The 14701-nt window shown below is 40.4% G+C and overlaps 1 protein-coding gene across 1 annotated transcript in view; it reads right to left on the reverse strand.

The window, feature by feature from the left end:
* LOC123511529 (zwei Ig domain protein zig-8-like) overlaps positions 1 to 4441 on the reverse strand; it is a 65218-nt gene extending 60777 nt beyond the window's left edge. Inside the window, exon 1 of the mRNA XM_045267507.1 lies at positions 4326 to 4441. The gene's annotated coding sequence lies outside the window, so the exon portion shown is untranslated. The remainder of the gene's footprint in view (positions 1 to 4325) is intronic.
* Between the last annotated feature and the right edge of the window lie 10260 nt (positions 4442 to 14701).

The raw sequence follows: 14701 nt of genomic DNA on the forward strand, positions 1-14701 counted from the left end.
TCCTTAACTGTAGAAACTGTTGATCGGGGACACGGAAACGACTGGGATGTATTGTGACTGGTTAACTGTAGGAAGCCTGTAACTCTGGAATATCGACCACTTTTTAACTGTATGGAAACTTGACTGCGACGTTCATTGTTTGGCTATCATTGTGAAGTATGAGGAAACACGAAATGAAAAGAAATAAGGAATTAAATGTTGACCCCTTCAGTACTGGGACGGATTTTTACCTTGAGTTTTGTGTACGATTAGACCATTTGATTGACATTAGGAAGGGTCTATGGAGGTCAGAAGATTTATGGCCACAGTTTTCACTATTTTATCCCCTTCAGTACTGGGACGCATTTTTACCTTGAGTTTTGTGTACGATTAGACTATTTTACTGACATTAGGAAGGGTCTATGGAGGTCAGAAGATTTATGGCCAAAGTCTTCACTATTTTATTCCCCACATAAGTTTCTGAAGCTCTATAAAATCACCAAATAGTGACCAGAATAAATATGGGAACGCGTCATAGCACTGAGGGGGTTAACTGTATGAAAACTAGAAAGGGGGTCCATTAGCGGACTGGTCAACTGAATGGGTGTGTGCTGAAGCTTCCATTAACTGTATGAAGACCGGAATGGGAATGTTGGGGCACTTGGAATGAAGGAGGTCAGTATTCCAGCATGAGGAGTGTAGAAAGGGAAAGTGTTATAGTAATGGTTCACTTAATGGGTATATATGAAACCTCCCATTAACTGTATGAAGGCTGGAATGGGAATGTTGGGGGACTTGGAATGAAGGGGATCAGTATTTCAGCACTTAGGAAAGGTGTTACTGCAATGGTTCACTTAATGGGTATATATGAAAGCACCCATTAACTGTATGAAGACTGGAATGGGAATGTTGGGGGACTTGGAATGAAGGATTGATATTGTTAACTGTATGGAGACTGTTTAAAGGGGAAAGTGCTATAGCAATGGTTCACTCAATGGGTATATATGAAACCTCCCATTAACTGTATGAAGACTGGAATGGGAATATTGGGGGACTTGGAATGGAGATCAGTATTCCAGCACTTAGGGAAGGTGTTACTGCAATGGTTCACTTAATGGATATATGAAAGCTTCCATTAACTGTATGAAGACTGGAATGGGAATAATGGGGCACTTGGAATAAAGGGGTTGATATTCCAGCACTTAACTGATTGAAGACTGTAGAAAAGGAAAGGTGTTACTGCAATGGTTTACTTAATGCGTATATATGAAAACTTCCATTAACTGTATGTTAACTGGAATGGGAATGTTGGGGGAATTGGAATGAAGGGGTTGATATTCCAGCACTTAACTGTATGAATACTGTAGAGAGGGAAGGTGTTACTGCAATGGTTTCTCTTAATGGTTATGAAGACTGTGTGAAGAGTGGAGTGGGAATATTGTGTTACTTGGAATGAAGGGCTCAGTATTCCAGTTAACAGTATTGGTGGTGTTGAAAGGGAAGGTGTTACTGCAATGGTTCACTTAATGTCAAACCTCCCTTTAACGCTATGAGCACTAGGAAAGACAACATTATTAGAACACTGATGAAAAAATACATAATTAGAGGGTTTTTTTAATATTTTTCGGCTTGTTTTTAATATTTTTTTCAAACTTCACGTATATTTTTCAGTCATAGGAAAGTTGGACAGTTAAATGTAATTATGTATTTTTTCCTATTTATAGTTTGTTATTTTTTTTATTTCATTTACTGTTATTTGTTATCTCTCCTTCCTTATTTTTTTATTTAATTTACTGTTATTTGTTATCTCCTTCCTTATTGTTTTTTTTATTTCATTTACTGTTATTTGTTATCTCTCCTTCCTTATTTTTTTATTTAATTTACTGTTATTTGTTATCTCCTTCCTTATTGTTTTTTTTTATTTCTTTTACTGTTATTTGTTATCTCTCCTTCCTTACTGGTTACTCATTGATGTCTCGGTTGGCCTTATCTTTCATCTTTTCTTATTCCTTATCCTAATTTTCCTGTAGATTTATCAGTCGTCCCCTTTCATTTGATCTTTCTCTTTTCTGTTTCCTAATTTTGTTGACTTCTACATAAAACAAAAATAGAAAGTGAATAAATAAAAGATCAATAAAAATAATGATAAGACTACATTGTTTTTACTAGTGTGTGTGTGTGTGTGTGTGTGTGTGTGTGTGTGTGTGTGTGTGTGTGTGTGTGTGTGTGTGTGTGTGTGTCAGTGAAAGGGTTGAAGGTGGGCACTAAAGAGAGTTGATTTAAAGTGCGGCTGGTGTTCTACGGTGTGTCTTGTGTTGTGTTGTGGTGTGTGTCCTGGTGTGGTGAAGTATGGTGTGGTGTGTGGTGGGGTGCTGTGTTGTGGTGTACTCGTATGGTGTGATGTGTGGTGTGGTGTGTGATGTGATGGTGTGGTGTGGTGTGGTGGTGTGATGTAGTGTGGTGTGGTGTGGTGTGGTGTGATGGTGTGGTGTGGTGTGTTGTGATGTAGTGTGGTGTGGTGTGAGTGTGGTGGTGTGTGGTGTGTGTGTGTGGTGGTGTGTGTGTGGTGTGATGGTGTGGTGTGGTGTGGTGTGGTGTGGTGGTGTAGTGTAGTGTGGTGTGGTGTGGTGGTGTGATGTAGTGTGGTGTGGTGTGGTGGTGTGGTGTGGTGTGGTGTGGTGGTGTGGTGTGATGTAGTGTGATGTAGTGTGATGTGGTGTGGTGTGTGTGTGGTGTGGTGTGGTGTGGTGTGATGTAGTGTGGTGTGATGTAGTGTGATGTGGTGTGGTGGTGTAGTGTGATGGTGTGGTGTGGTGTGGTGTGGCGCGGTGCATACTGTCGTCAGTTGGTGGAAGTGGAAATATTGAGGTCTTTCATATTTACGTTTTATTTATTATTAGTTTTATTTGATTAGAAAACGGAGACTCGACCAATTAGTTTTTTTTTCATTTCATGCTTGTTTTATATGTTTTTTCATTCATTTATTTATTTCTACACGTGTTTTTTTTCATTTGTTTGTTTATTTCTCTTTTATCTTGTGTACCAGCGCGCTCTAGAAAAGAAAGCTGTCCCTAAAAATTAGTCGTTACAAAAAATGAGGATAAAAATCAAACGTGATATTTTTTGTAGTTTCTCTTTTGTCGTGGCGTGAAAAGTGCTCCGAAGTTCCCATTTTCTGTAATAATGTTGCTTTCAGAGACTATTGAGATGGCGGGCGTATTTGTTGATGTCCTTTAACCCCTTCAGTACCAGGACACGTTTTCATATTCATTCTACTTACTATTTGGTGATTTTATACCCTTCAGAAACTCATGTGTGGGATTAAAATAGTGAAGACTGTGGCCATTAAACTTCTGATCTCCATAGACCTTTCCTTATGTAAATAAAATCGTCTAATCACACCCAAAACTCAAGGTAAATACACGTCCCAGTAATAAAGGGGTTAACCGTGTTGTGGGGAAGGGTTGAAGGTTCTTTACTTTTCAGTGTGTAAGTCTTCCCAACAAACAGTGCAAAGTGTTGTCCTGCTCTCATTCTGTTGAAGTGTTTCCAAAAGTGCCTTGATCATTAATTTTGTCCTCCTTCCCTCTCATTCTAGTGAAACATTTGGAAAAAATACTTTCTTTCCAGAATCATCCTTTATCCCAACCAAAATAATGACTTCAGCCTCCCTTCTTGTCCTCTTTTCCTCCAGTTTTAGAAAATACTTCAAAATTTTGTGATCATTTTCTTAGTTTCTACAGACAAGAAGTGTTTCGACATGTTGAGTGTGTCACTTGGTGGGGTGGGCGCCGCCAGATACTGCGATGTTTGTCCTCTCCTTACTTTCCTGACGACAAAAAGCATCTCATCTCATCCCTCCTTTTCCAAAACTCACTTTTCTCATTTCCTTGAACTGTGTCTAGAAAAATACCTCAAAAATGTTGTTCACTTCTTATATCGACAAAATATTCCAAATTTATTTCCTCTTTCAGGATTCCATCAAAAATACTTTATGAAATGTTCTTTTTCTTTACATATTGACAAAAAATATGACCAAACTTCCTTGTGTTTTCCATTTACCTTCACCTACGTCAATGAAATGCTTCAACAAAACTTTTCCTTTCCTCTCTTCTTGAATAATCAGAAAAAAATAGTGTAACATCTTTTCCTCCAGTGTTCCCAGGTGACGCCCTCGAAGACTTGCTTTCCCCACACTTGCTGGAGTCACCCCCGCTAACTTCACTCCTCCCCTCACTTCCCCTCGTCACCCAACAACTTCCCCCGCAACTTTCAAACCTCGCAGCGAACACCAACCAAAACAACACCGGGCTTTCTCTAAACACCGAAGAAAACGGAATGAGTACCGTCAAACACGCCACAGAAAACGGGGGGCACGCTTTTCCTCAAATGTAGCCTTCGCCTCTCAGAGTTTGGCTGGAGGGAGCGAGCGCGCGTACGTCCGCTCAACACGAGGTCTCGGGAACTACTGATGGAGAGGGAGGAGGAGGTAGTGGTGGTGGTGGTGACAAGGGCGGGGCGGTGTGCGAGAGAGAGAGAGAGAGAGAGAGAGAGAGAGAGAGAGAGAGAGAGAGAGAGAGAGAGAGAATTACACTAGAAAAAATATATATTGTTTTGAGTGTTGAGGGAAGGAAGGAAGGAAGGAAGGAAGGAAAAAAATAGAAGTGGAAAGAAGGCCAGTATTGAAACGGGAATGGAAGGAGAAGAAGAAGGGAAAAAAAAGATGGGAAGAAAAAGAAGAGAGAAAACTGATAGAAATAAAAAAAATAGAAAAGGATTGAAGGAAAGCAGAATGGAAAACAAAAGAAAACAAGAAAGAAAGAGATGGGAAAGGAAAGAGAAGAAAATATTAACAAAGGAATACAAAGAAAACTACTGATTTGACCATAAGAGGAAGAAGAGAAATGGGAAAAGGAGGAGGAGGAGGAGGAGGAGGAGAAGGAGGAGGAGGAGGAGGTGTCTTCACTTCACTTGTACAGAAAAAAATATTGACTGCAAAATTACGTAACAACGGAGAGAGAGAGAGAGAGAGAGAGAGAGAGAGAGAGAGAGAGAGAGAGATGTCAGTAATGAACTTTTCTTTTTCATTTATTATTTTCTCCACATTTATTTGAGTGTTGTTGTTGTTGTTGTTGATATTTTCTTAGTCTTAGTTGTTGTTGTTCGTAATATTGACACACACACACACACACACACACACACACACACACACACACACACACACACACACACACACACACACACACACACACACACACACACACACACACACACACACACACACACACACACACACACACACACACACACACACACGCTTTTACATGCATCCCTCTTCCCCTCCCTCTCCCCTCACTCATATATCCCCTCCTCCTCACCCGTCCTCTCGTCCTCTCCCCTCCACTGTCCCTGCCCCCTTTGCTCTCCTCTCTCCCCTCCCCTCTCGCTCCCCTCTTCTCTCCTCCCCTCCCCTCTCCCCTCCCTCCCCTCTCCCTCACACTCTCCCACTAAGTTCTATTCTTTTCCCTGCTAACAAAAGTGCATATTTACCTACTATTAGAGAGAGAGAGAGAGAGAGAGAGAGAGAGAGAGAGAGAGAGAGAGAGAGAGAGAGAGAGAGAGAGAGAGAGAGAGAGAGAGAGAGAGAGAGAGAGAGAGAGAGAGAGAGAAAGAATGTATTGTGCCTTTCTCCTTAAAGAATGGTGAGATGATAAATGAATAAGAGAGAGAGAGAGAGAGAGAGAGAGAGAGAGAGAGAGAGAGAGAGAGAGAGAGAGAGAGGAACGTATTATGATGAGGCGGTTTACATGTTTGTTTTTTGTTAGTTTGTCTTGTTTATTAGCATTATTATCTTATTTAGATTCATTCCACGTAATGAATTTGTCCTTCTAGCCTTTGTTTTAATCTCTCTCTCTCTCTCTCTCTCTCTCTCTCTCTCTCTCTCTCTCTCTCTCTCTCTCTCTCTCTCTCTCTCTCTCTCTCTCTCTCTCTCTCTCTCTCTCTCTCTCTCTCTCTCTCTCTCTCTCTCTCTCTCTCTCGTTATGATTATTTTATGGTTTGGGAAAGGTAGAAGTCTCTCTCTTTCGTTCGCTCCTCCTCGCTCCTCCTCCTCCTCCTCCTTATTACTATTTATCTGTTTACTCTTTCACAACGTTTCAAATTCTTACTTCTTTTTCTCATCCTTTTCTTTGTTCAGTCTGTCTCTCTCTCTCTCTCTCTCTCTCTCTCTCTCTCTCTCTCTCTCTCTCTCTCTGCCTTCCCCGCGTGTGCAGATTAAGAAAATATGAAAATTGACTTGACAAGGCTGCCTGGTGGTGGTGGTGGTGGTGGCGGTGGAGGTGGAGGGACAGACACACAAACATACAGACACGACAGACAAAGACAAAGATGGATAGGATGAGGCAGATGGAGAGAGAGAGAGAGAGAGAGAGAGAGAGAGAGAGAGAGAGAGAGAGAGAGAGAGAATTGATGTATATAGATGTAGAAATGAAAAATATAGGAAGGAATAGAGAAAATTCAAATAAATAAATGAATGAAAAGAAGGATAAAAGATATTAAAGACAGACAGACGGACAGACAAGAAGGCAGACAGACAGACAGACAGGAAGGCAGACAGACAGACAAGCAGACACAGAAAGAAAATATATATAGACATATGATAAACTAATAAAATAAAGAAATAAAAGAGGAAGAAAATAGAAGAAAAGGCGGACCGGAAGGAAGAGAGAGAGAGAGAGAGAGAGAGAGAGAGAGAGAGAGAGAGAGAGAGAGAGAATAGGATTTATATGTTGAGATTTGAGTGTTTTGAGTGTGTGTGTGTGTGTGTGTGTGTGTGTGTGTGTGTGTGTGTGTGTGTGTGTGTGTGCAGGTAATAACATTGGCAGGTGGAAATTTACCTGGAGAAATGGTGATGTGTCCAAAATTTGTGTGCATTTTTATTGAGCGCTGGAAGGCGACACGAACTGACACTTGAGACTGAGCGGGGCGTGAGGCGGGGCGGGGCGGGGCGGGGCGGGGCCGGGCGGGGCGGGGCGGGAAGGAAGGTAAGGTGAGATCGGAAAAATTGACATATGTGTTTATATGTTTACTTTTTTATTTTTTTCTATTTGTTTATGTATTTTTGTTTGTGAGTGGAAGGTGTGATTGGAATGTTGACAGTTGTGTTTTGCTTGTTTATTCTGTTTGTTTTGGTGTGGGCGTGATGGAAGGGTGGGGGTATTGAATTAAGATTTGAATGTTGACTGGCGTGCTTTATTTATTTACCTGTATCCATTTCTTTATTCATTTATCTTTTTTTATTTTACTTTTTCTCTGGGGTGATGACGGAAAGATATATTTTGAAAGGCGGAGATAGAAATGACGGAAAAAAGGTAAGAAATGGAAAGATATTGCTATTTTTCCTTTCCTCTTGTGTGATGATGGAAAGATATATTTCAAAAGGCGGAGATAGAAATGACGAAAAAAAAGGAATGGAGTGGAAACATATTACAACTTTTCTTATCTCTTGTGTGATGATGGAAAGACATGCTCATTTAAGAAGACTGAAATAGAAGTGACGGAAAGAAAATAAATTGAAGTGAGCAGGTATTGCAGTGTGAAGAGTGAACCGTGACAGATGAGGAATGTGGAGAGATTGGTGTGGTGTGGTCCCGTAGGTGTACAAAAGAAGGAAAAGTCAGGTGGGGGATTAAAAGGTTAATATTTAAGTTTGAAAACCGACGAAATACAGATTGAAGTATGAATAAATTGAAAAAGTTGGTATAAAGATGTGAAAGTTGGCAGAGATGAAAGCGAGAAGGATTTACAGAGAATGGACAAAAGTAATGATGAGAGAGAAAGAGTGGAGAGTTTGCTCGAAGATTAAAAAGACAAAGGAAGACATGAAAGTGTGACCAGTAATTGCAGACGGTAAAATTAGCTAACAGGAAAAGGAATAGGATCAAAAATAAGAAAAATAAAAGAGGCAAGCATTAATCTCTTCTGTGGTATGACGCGTTTTCATTCTGCTTGCTATCCAGTCATTCTATACAGCTTCAGAAACTTATGTGGGATTACAAGAGTGAAGACTGGCCATAAATCTGCCCATAGACCCTTCCTAATGTAAAGAAAATCATGTAGTCATACCCAAAACTCATGGTAAAAAATGTGTCCCAGTACTGAGGGAGTTAAGGCTTTCACTGGAGCGTCCATCCTTTGCCAGCACTCCAAGGTATTATTGTCCGCGGATTGAAAGGGAAAGCTTGATGGGAAAAAGAAGAATCATTGGAGAACATCGCAGTATGAAAATTGACGGAGAGGAAACTGTAAAGGAATAAATTACCTTAAAAAAAAAGCTTGTTGAGAAAAAAAAAACTAAATTAGAAAGAAAAAAAAAGAAAAGTTTGTTGAGAAAAAAACAATTAGAAAGAAAAAAACTTTGTGTTGAGAAAAAAACAATTAGAAAGAAAAAAAGAAAAGTTTGTGTTGAGAAAAGAAACAATTAGAAAAAAAGAAAAGTTTGTATTGAGAAAAAAAACAATTAGAAAAAAAAGAAAAGTTTGTATTGAGAAAAAATTAGAAAGAAAAAAGAAAAGTTTGTATTGAGAAAAAAAACAATTAGAAAAAAAAGAAAAGTTTGTATTGAGAAAAAAATTAGAAAGAAAAAAAGAAAAGTTTGTATTGAGAAAAAAAACAATTAGAAAAAAAAGAAAAGTTTGTATTGAGAAAAAAAAATAGAAAGAAAAAAAGAAAAGTTTGTGTTGAGAAAAAAAACAATAATAGCAAAAATATGAAACAGGAAACTAAAAGAAAAAAAGAATACATTGCTACAAAATAAAGTAAGAAAAATACAAGTCTAAAGATGAAAATGTTTGAATTGACCAAAGAAACAGAAAATAAATAAAACTAAAACATTTTGACGAGAGAGAGAAAAAACAAAACAAAACTATGCACTCTAGAAAGAAACTCAGAGAGAGAAAAACAAAATAAAAAAATACAGTATTGAAATTTCAAAAAGTAAATGCAGATGTATGAAAGAATAAATAAAAGAAAAAGAGGAAAAAAAGAAAGAAAATGGTGACACAGAAAAGATAGTAAGCATTTTGAGTGAAGCATTGAAGTACAGCGCAGTGAACAGACTCAGCCATTATGCAAGCCAAGGGGGAGTGCTTTAAAATATGAAACTTTCTGGGAACACACGCAGGAAGAGAAGTTTGTATTGCCCGATGCGGTGGCAATGCAAGAAGGAGGAACAAGAGGAACAACAACAAGAAAAGGAGAAAAGAAGAAGAAGAAGAAAAGAAAAATCAAAAAAAGAAGAAAACGAAAAGGAAAAAACAAAAGATAAAAAAGGAAAAGGAAAAAAGAAAAAAAGAAGAAGGAAAAGGAGGAGGAGGAGGAGAAGGAGAAGAAGAAGAAGAAGAAGAAGAAGAAGAAGAAGAAGAAAAGAAGAAAAACTAGAGTGTGTACACTATTAGAGAGAGAGAGAGAGAGAGAGAGAGAGAGAGATAGAGAGTAATTGGTTCTATGTTATTTTCTGGTTTTCTTGTTTTTTCTTTTTTTTTTTCCTTTTCATTTTTTTTTTTTTTTTCTTTGTTTTCTTTAATAAGTTTGTAAGTTTTCTGTTTTTTTTTCTTTTTTCTTCATTCTCTTCAATCAATTTGTTCTTTTCTTTCTTCTCTTTCTTTTTCTTTCTTTCCCTTCTTTCGTAGTTACGAAGTGTTAACAGGCGCACACACACACACACACACACACACACACACACACACACACACACACACACACACACACACACACACACACACACACACTCTCTCTCTCTCTCTCTCTCGTGTCTTTTCGTCTCGTCTCGTCTCGTATCTCGTGTCTCCTGATGTTGTTGTCCTCCTCCTCCTCCTCCTCCTCCTCCTCCTTCTCCTCTTGCAGAAATATACGTAATTAACCTTGAGCGCCAAAGGTTTGTTTACAACTCTCTCTCTCTCTCTCTCTCTCTCTCTCTCTCTCTCTCTCTCTCTCTCTCTCTCTCTCTCTCTCTCTCTCTCTCTCACCCGCTGGGCTTAATATACACAAGAACTAAAGATCTTGTGCATACATACATAGAGAGAGAGAGAGAGAGAGAGAGAGAGAGAGAGAGAGAGAGAGAGAGAGAGAGAGAGAGAGAGAGAGGATTGGCATCGGTATCAATATTTATTTTTTTACTGCTAACTTTGCGTTTGCGTCACGCACACACACACACACACACACACACACACACACACACACACACACACACACACACACACACACACACACACACACACACACACACACACACACACACACACACACACACATGCAATATTAACCTTCAACGAAAGGACATCAGTTGTCATATGAATTGATTAAGGACACACACACACACACACACACACACACACACACACACACACACACACACACACACACACACACACACACACACACACACACACACACACACACACACACACACACACAGAGAGAGAGAGAGAGAGAGAGAGAGAGAGAGAGAGACGCAGACAATTATGATGCGTATAAGTTAAAAATAGACATAACAATAGACAGACAGACAGACAGACAGACAGACAGACAGACAGACATGCATAGACAGATAAAACATTGCAGATCGATAGACAGAATATTTTTATGATTTATGTTTAATGGTGAAGAAATGTGTGAAATTTTTATGTTTGTGTCTGTCTGTCTGTCTGTCTGAAGAGAAATAGAACAAACAGACAGACAATGAGACAGACAGACAGACAGACAGACATACAGGGTGACAATTACAATGCTAACAGGAGGGACAGTGAAGGACAGAGAAACAGACAGGGAAAAAACAAACAAACAAAATATAGCTTGAATTGTCCTTCCCATTTCGAGAGAGAGAGAGAGAGAGAGAGAGAGAGAGAGAGAGAGAGAGAGAGAGAGAGAGAGAGAGCTTTTTCCTTTACTTGTTTGTTTTTACTTTTCAATCTTTGCCCTTTAACGAAATCGAGAGAGAGAGAGAGAGAGAGAGAGAGAGAGAGAGAGAGAGAGAGAGAGAGAGGTTTGACAGGCATGTCAAAACCATTGCCAAGAAAGCCTCTCACAGGATCTCCGCTCTCAGAAGGATCGCCAGTTTCCTCGACAGGAAGGGGAGACTGCTGCTGTACAAGGCACAGGTGCGGCCCCACCTTGAATACGCAGCTCTCTCCTGGATGTCCTGTGCCGCCACACACAGAAGGAGACTGGACAGCATCCAACGCCGCGCCATACGGCTAGTAGATGCTGCACTACCACCTCACCCAGAGCCTGAGCGTCCCCTTGATTCACTGGAACACCGCAGAGACGTGGCGGCGATCGTAGTGTTCCATAAGGCACAGGTGCAAAGAGTGCCACATCTGGCAGGGCTGCGTCATCCTCTAAGAGTCACCGCACGGAGCACGAGAACGGTGCTCAATGGTGGTGACGCCGTAGAGGTGCCGCGATCCCACGGGTGTCAGCATCAACGCACCTTCGCAGGACGCGTCTCCAGGATGTGGAACTTGTTCACGGCCGCGGTGCCTCACGTCCAGGAGATGAACACTCACAGTGTCAAACTGATGGCACATAAGTGGAGACAGACACTGCCAACTCCTCTGACACTCTTTGTGACGTGACACTCAGTGTAGTGCAGTGCGTGAATAGTGCTAGTGAAGTGAAACGAATAGTGCTCCATTTGCATGCTGACCATCTTGTATATTATCTATTTTTAAGTCTTGTAAATATTGTAGAGAAATAGATTGTAGTACCCTTAGAATAGGTAGCACACGACAGTGCGCCTTTGGGTACATGTTCCTTTGTATTAAGTTTTGTTTAAATAAAAAAAAAAAAAAAAAAAAAGAGAGAGTAGCACATCCAGTATCTACGTCACATTTGTACTCTTGACCTTCAGAACTTGCTCTGCTCTCTCTAATTTCTCACATTTTCTTCTTTTTTCTCTCTCTCATTTCTTCCCATTTTTATCTGCGCTCGACTGATTAACTCTCTCTCTCTCTCTCTCTCTCTCTCTCTCTCTCTCTCTCTCTCTCTCTCTCTCTCTCATTAATTACATTATTTTTCTTTTATTATTTTTTTCTTTTAAGAGTGATTGAGCAATGTAAGTGAATGTGAGAGAGAGAGAGAGAGAGAGAGAGAGAGAGAGAGAGAGAGAGAGAGAGAGAGAGAGAGAGAGAATGAGTGAGGGAGTGAGTGAAAGTGAGTGAGTGAGTAAGTGAGTGACTGAAAAAAAATAAAAGTGTGAGAGAGTGAGCAAGTGATTGAAAAAGAGTGAAAGAGTGAGAGTGAAAGAGTAAAAGTGAGTGAGTAAGTGAGCGAGTGAAAAAAGAGTGAGGGAGTGAGTACTGGGAGACCTAATCAAATTTTCAAGATAACCCGTCGTTCCCTCTCTCTCTCTCTCTCTCTCTCTCTCTCTCTCTCTCTCTCTCTCTCTCTCTCTCTCTCTCTCTCTCTCCCATCATTAAGGTGTCAAAAGTTAGCAAACTAATTATTTGCTTCATAAGCCGATGAGGAAAGATGAAAGAGAAATTAAAGTTAAAGAGAGAGAGAGAGAGAGAGAGAGAGAGAGAGAGAGAGAGAGAGAGAGAGAGAGAGGTGTTATGCTTTTAATGTAATGGTTTATTTATTCATCATTTTTTCTTATATTTTCCTCCTCTTCTGTTTCCTTCTTTATTTTTTCCTCTTCTTCTTTTGTTCTCCCTATTTTTCCTCTCTTCTTCTTCCCTTACTATTTTCTCCCTTTTCCTGCCTTTTCCTCAAATTTCCCCTCTTTTCCTACCTTTTCCCCTCTTTTCCCGCCTTTCCCCCTCTTTTTCCCTTTTCCCCCTTCATTTTCCCCTTTCCCCCTTTTCCTGCCTTTTCCTCTTTTCCTCCCTTTCCTGCCTTTTCCTCTTCTTTTCCCCCTTTTCCTGCCTTTTCCCCTCTTTTCCCCTTCTTTTCCCCTTTTTCTCCCTTTTCCCCTCTTTTCTACCTTTTCCCACCTCTTCTTTTTTCTCCTTTTTTTCTCCCTATTTTCCTCATCCTCCCCTTTTTCCTTCCTATTTTTCCCTCTCCTTTTCCCCATTCATTTTTTTCTTGCCTTTTTCCTTTCTTATTTTCCTTTTCCTTTTCCCTCCCTATTTTCCCCTTTCCTCATTTTTCTTTCTATTTTCCCCTATTTCCATTTTTTCCATCATCCTTTCCTCTCTTTTCCTTTTTTTCCTTCTTTTGTTTCCTTCTTTATTTACCCTTCTCCTTTTCCTTTCTATTTTTCCCCTCTCCTCATTTTTCTTCCTATTTTTCACCTCTTTGCTTTATTTCCTCACTATTTTCCCCTCCTTTCTATTTTCTCCTCTTCTTATTCCTTTCTTTTTTCCCCTCCTCTCCTCATCTTCCTTCCTATATTTTATCCCCTTTATTTTTTCTTTAACATTTTCCCCTCTTCTCTTTTTTCCCCTCCCTATTTTCCTCTCTTCTCCTTTTTTTTCCCTCGGCCTATAAAGTTTCCCACGTCCATTAAACACAAGGGAAAAAAGTCTCGCTGATTTTTCCTCCCTTTAAATTTATATCGATATTACTTCTGCTTTTATCCTGTTTCCCTGCTTAGTGGTGGTGGTGGTGATGGTGGTGGTAGAGGTAGTGGTGGTGGTGGCGGTGGTGGTGGTGGTAGAGGTGGTGGTGATGGTGGTGGTAGTTTTCCCCCTCATTTGCAAGAGAATAACTTTATATTTGCTCATTTGAATATTTCTTGAGAGAGAGAGAGAGAGAGAGAGAGAGAGAGAGAGAGAGAGAGAGAGAGAGAGAGAGAGAGAGAGAGAGAGAGAGAGAGAGAGAGAGAGAGAGAGAGAGAGAGAGAGAGTCACATATAAACGCACTAAAAGATAAAAAGGATAAATAAAACTACTACTACTACTACTACTACTACTACTACTACTACTGCTACTACTGCTACTACTGCTACTGCTACTGCCACTGCTACTGCTACCTACTGCACTGCTGCACCACTACCACTGCTGCTGCTGCCACTGCTGCTGCTGCACCACTGCTGCACTGCTGCTGCTGCTGCTGCTACCACCACCACTGCACCACTGCTACTGCCACTGCTGCTACCTGCTACTACTGCTACTACTGCTGCTACTGCTACTAAAGCTAAGGTGGCTTTAAGATCATCTTATAAAGAGGAGGTGTGAAAAGGTGCGCAATTAAGTACAATCACGTGTTAATTAGTCTTCATCTCACCTGGGTACGTGAGAGAGAGAGAGAGAGAGAGAGAGAGAGAGAGTTGTCAGCTATTGTATTTGGATTTATTTTTTTTATGTGGATTTTCTCTCTCTCTCTCTCTCTCTCTCTCTCTCTCTCTCTCTCTCTCTCTCTCTCTCTCTCCTGTATCGTCAACACAGGAATATTACCTTGTTTCCTCCCTCCTCTTTCCCTCCTCCTTCCCCTCTTCCCTCCCCTCTTCTCTCCCTATCTTCCCATTCTTATCTCTCATCTCCCTTCTCTCTCTCCCCTCTCCCTCTCATGGTCTCCTTTATCTCCTCTCTCTCTCTCTCTCTCTCTCTCTCTCTCTCTCTCTCTCTCTCTCTCTCTCTCTCTCTCTCTCTCTCTCTCTCTCTCTCTCTCTCTCATTCATCAATATACTTTCTCTTTTTTTCTCTATCTTTTTCTCACTTTCTCACTTTGTTTTTACTCTTTCTTTTCTCCTCCTCCTCCTCCTTCTCCTCCAGTGTGA

This window comes from Portunus trituberculatus, chromosome 4 (assembly GCF_017591435.1).
Source record: "Portunus trituberculatus isolate SZX2019 chromosome 4, ASM1759143v1, whole genome shotgun sequence".
Classification (NCBI taxonomy): domain Eukaryota; kingdom Metazoa; phylum Arthropoda; class Malacostraca; order Decapoda; family Portunidae; genus Portunus; species Portunus trituberculatus.